Source organism: Lynx canadensis, chromosome A3 (assembly GCF_007474595.2).
Source record: "Lynx canadensis isolate LIC74 chromosome A3, mLynCan4.pri.v2, whole genome shotgun sequence".
Taxonomy (NCBI): domain Eukaryota; kingdom Metazoa; phylum Chordata; class Mammalia; order Carnivora; family Felidae; genus Lynx; species Lynx canadensis.
Genome location: NC_044305.1, coordinates 127,747,336 through 127,752,378, shown reverse-complemented (window position 1 = coordinate 127,752,378; position 5,043 = coordinate 127,747,336).

Below are 5,043 nucleotides of genomic sequence, written 5' to 3'. Positions count from 1 at the left end.
AGAAGAAGGCCTTCTCCTGAAGGCGATCTGGTTTCTGGAGTGGGGGTAGATAGAGTGATGGGGAAGAAATTCTGGGTGGGAGGGGCCTGGGAGAGAGGGAAGGGAGACAGTGTCCCTCACTCTGAGGGTGACGAGCTGGGGCCTGGAGACACCGGAACCAGCTAGACTGACCCTTCCCCCAACTCCCTGTGCTGCCTTGGTCCGTCCTTTTCCTCGAAGGGCCTCCGGTTCCTTATCAATACAAGGAGAAGACAGGATTAGATTCGTTGTTCTCAGAGAGTGCTTTTGAGGCCGCAGGAGGAAGTGGGGGTTCTCGGCACCCCTGCATGTGAGGACCACTGCCTGAGCTGAAAGGGGATGTTCGCACAAGAGGAATGGCCTCAGGGATGGGGGGCGGGGGTGCTGGGCCGTGGGGCCAGGGGATCCGAGCACCAGTCCAGTGAGGCCTGTCACTGACGGTGAGGCTGGGGGTCCTTACTTGGCTTGTCCTCAGTTTTCTCCTCTGCGACATAGAGCTGACCATCCCCGGCCCCAGGGTGAATGTGCTGGGGAACGGGGAGGGCTGGGCGCGCAGAGGCAGGCGTAGTGCAGGGCCGCTGCGAGGGGGTGGCTGGACAGACACGGCCTGGCCGAGAGGGCTCAGAGGACCAAGGGCCCGCAGTGTGGTAAAATGGGCCACATCACACAGACCTCAATCTAACCCTGGCTCCACCACTCGCCAGTGGGGTGACACAGAGCCCCCGCGGCCCCAGATGTAAAAGGGCGATGATAAAGATAATAGCCACCACTCATAAGGTTGTGGCCCACACCTATTTAACCATGCTCTGTATGGTTAGGAACTGTCTGTCTGTCCGTGTATGTTTTCTGCTTACCCTCCTACCACCCTGATGAATTCGGAGCTAGTACGTTTCCATTTTACAAATGGGGAAACTGAGTCACAGAGAGGTGAAGTGACTTGACACACCCCTAGGGAGGGGTGGGCTGGGATTCAGAGTAGCCTGGTGCTGTCACACCTGGACCAGTGGGAGGTGAAAGGAGATAAGCCCCCGAGCACTGTTGGGGCTCCTACATCCGGCCGCCCTTCTGCTGCTGCTGCTGCTGCTGCTGATTTTGCTGGGGCGACAAGGCTCATGTGAGACAAGTGTGCATCCCTAAAGGCATAGATGGTGACCTGACTTCCCAAATTATGTTCTGTCTTCTCTCAGACCATTTTTTCACGCTGATATCTTTCTTTACCGCTTTGGGAAAATCGTAATTCTTTTGAAACAGATGGGTCAGAAAATTGAGTGTCGACTTCGACGTGGCCTTTCCTAGTTGGCATCTGGAGACCCAGCGAAAGGGAGAAGACGTGAGCAGGCACGGCAGCGGCCACGTTGCCCGGCCTGCTGTGTGCACGTGGCCGGCCACTATTAAGTCCGCGTGTCTGCACACAGGACCTTCTGAGTACAAGTACAGAAGAGTGGAAGTTCCATTTCTCCTTCGTTGCTTCCCTGGCTCACCCTTCATGGGGAAGGGTCTTTAACATGGTAGCTCACCAGTATGATTCGGTGAAAAGGTTTCAAAATCATGGAAAAAAAATTCTAGGTGCTTCTCTCTGAACGATCTGGAATTTTGGAGCCCACTCTCGGGACTGGGACCAAACAAGTGAGGCAGCTGGGGCACACTTAGTTACTAGCCCTCCCGAGAGTGACGTCTCCTTGAATTTGTGCCCTACGTGCCTCTCTGGCCTCACCCCAGTTCCCGGCCGGGGGTTCCAGTGCCTGCTGGCTATGGGGAGCTGGGGTCACCTCTCAGGATGGAGTCAACACTGATCTTTGTGGCTTGACTGAAGAGAGATCCAGGAGGTGGTCCTTGGCCAGGGATGACAGAAGGGCCAAGACACAAGAGGCTGTCTCTGTGTGGACCATTGGGTGACTCAGCGGGCAGGGCACTGTTTATGAGACTCTGGGCTCTTTGGCTTCGGATCAGCCAATAAATCTTCCTGGCAATGTTATGTCTGCATCAGCTTTCAGACTCTGCGGGACATCCTGGAAAGGTCATCCCCAAATACGAAAAGAAACAAAATGAAATTTAAAAAATGAAATTAAAAAAAAATCCGAGCCACGTTTGCCCCAGCAGACCCTCCGCGGTGGTAGCTTTGGCTCTGTATAGGCCGGGTGCTTCTGCAGGACGGGGGTCTTCAAACTCTGCATCATTTATTGACTTCATGAGAGCCCCACGGGGGAGAGGGGATGAGAGAGAGGAAAAGAAGGTAAAACTTTGGGCTCCAACTCCTGAGCAAACCTGAGTTTAGTTTTAATAAGTTGCATCGGTTAAACTCAGAATACTGGATTGAATTTTTCATACGTCAAGAAAACAGGTTGAAAGTCACTGTCTTAAGAGATATCTTATTGGGGCGCCTGGGTGGCTCAGTCGGTTAAGCGGCCGACTTCAGCTCAGGTCATGATCTCGCAGTTCGCGAGTTCGAGCCCCGCGTCAGGCTCTGCGCTGACAGCTTGGAGCCTGGAGCCTGCTTCGGATTCTCTGTCTCCCTCTCTCTCTGTTCCTCCCCTGCTCGCACTCTGTCTCTCTCTCAAAAATAAACAAAGATTAAAAAAAAAAATTCAAGAGATATCTTATTAATTCCTTTTGAGGACACTTCTTGGCTTAAAAATCACCTATTTCCCCTTGATTCCTCCGCCCCCATTGAGGACAAAGACATGAGAGAGCTGAGGCCAGGCTGTCACAGGAAGATACTTGACTAAATGTTCGTGAGACAACAGGAGGGAAATAAACCCAGAAAAGCTTGTATTGAGGTAGCCTGGCAGCTAAGAGCCGGCTCATTTCCTAGTACAAATTCAAGGAGACTCCCTTGAGCTCCCTACCTCCTGGCCACTATCTCAGTGCCTTCCTAGGAGCCCTTCCGGACTCAAAATAAGGCGAAGCCTGGAGAACTTTGAACTCAATGGAAAACAGTCCCCTCTGCTTTGCACGCAAGACTCGGATTCTGTGTCAGTGTCCCCTGTGAGGCCCACCTCTGCTTACGGTCGATAACATGGGGATGTCCACTCTTTTCAGGACAGACCCTTCCTATCCTCAGGGGAATGGCCTTCGAGACCTCTACAGGGTGCTGCTCAGAATACAACCCGGCCACGTCCACTTGCAAGTAGGGTGTCTCTTTTACTAGTTAATCATCACCAGGGTGACCGTAAATTCTGGTTTTCCTGGGACGGTCTTATTTTACGCCTGTTGCCCTGGTGTAATTATTAATAGCGCTCTTTTCACTCCCAAAGTGTCTTATTTTGGGCGATAAATTATATGGTCACCCTAATTATCATTTTTACGATCAGAGTGCTTCCTGACCCTCAATGCCCGCCTGACACTTACCCTTCCCCCGCCCTCCCCTCCAGGAAGCCCTCCTCCTGCCACGCTAATTCGGGTTGATCTTCCCTTCCAGGAGAACTGCTTTAGCTGCTTCTCGAGCCCACCCTGCCATGCCTTTCCCTCCTCCACTCATCCAACCAGGGCCGTGTGCCCACCTACCACCCCCCGGAGTATTCCAGGCCCTGGCAAAACGGGAGGAGCCAAATGCAGAGACAATAAGTGTGTAGATATATATTATGTTCCCTGAGGACTACGACTATGAAAACAAGTCGAGCTGGGGTGGGGTGGGGGCGGAAAGTGATGGGAATGTGTGTGTCCTGGTTTTTTACGAGATGGGCAAAGCATCGTATAAGAAGATGGTATTTGAAAACACTTCTTAATGTTTATTTTTGTTTTAATTTGTTAATGTTTATTTATTTTTGAGAGAGAGAGAGAGAAAGAGACAGAGCGTGAGTGGGGGAGGGGCAGAGAGAGAGGGAGACGCAGAATCCGAAGCAGGGTCCGGGCTCTGAGCTGTCAGCACAGAACCCGGCGTGGGGCTCGAACTCGTGAACCGCGAGATCGTGACCTGAGTCAAAGTCAGATGCTCAACTGACTGAGCCACTCAGGTGCCCCTCACAAGGTGATATTTGAACAGAGGCCTGAAGGGAGTGAGGGAGTGAGGGAGCCCGGTGGGGAGAAAGCACTCGAGGCTAAAGGAGTCGCGTATGTAAAAAATCCTACAAAGGGAGGACTAGCAAGGATGGCTGTGTGTGGATGTCAATGCCGGGGGGGGGGGGGGGGGGGGAAGAGTGCGTGTGGATTCGGAGTACCCGAGGGCCACTTTCTCTGTTCCCCCCATAGCCTGGCTTGACACGGAAGCTCACATCTCGATAACCTGGCTGCATGTGCGGCGGTTGGATCACACGTCAGCGGTGGCTCTGGGTCAGAGTTTCAGGGAACGGCCTTGCCAGTGTGGTCAGACTGCTGACATTTTATGGGTTTACTGAGGTTCCCAAACCGTCTAAACCCCAAGCCATCCCATCCCCCCCGGCCCCCGACAGTCACCGATTGCAGCAGACTCCGGAAAGAGCGCGTGGTACCTCTCTATAGTTCAGTCTGCTCCACAGAACTTGACCGGGGCACATCTCCGGGGAATGGCGTCTTCACCTGACACCATTCTGCAGCGTTTCATGAGGCATCTACCAGACTGTGTGTCCAGAAGGTGAGGAGTGTGGCCTGCTCCTTCGGAGAGGACTCATATTACATGCTTGCTCCAGGCTATTGAATTTGGTCATATTGCGTTCTTATTTTTAAGTGTATTTAAGTGGATCTTCTCCGGACAGTACAGATTTTGCAGCCAGACAGGGCTCATCAGCCCCCGGGGACCCTCAGTAGCAACCGGGCGGGGCTGACCGGTGTGAACTTCTGGGAAGGAACCAACCCCGGGCTTTGATTTGCCGTACCTTCTTTTGCTTTTCTCCTAGATTAATTTTCCATCTTAGTAAACCAATTTGAATCTTTTTTGAAGTGTCCCGGGTCTCAAAGGAATCCTTAACTAATAACTTTTTCAGACATCTTCATGTATAGGGTCATTTCACACACCCACTGCGTGAGAAAAGGCGTGTTAGGATCGCAGGAGATGGGGAAATGACCAACAAGTGTTGAGGGGTCCCTGCCCTCCAGCCTCAGCCCCCATCC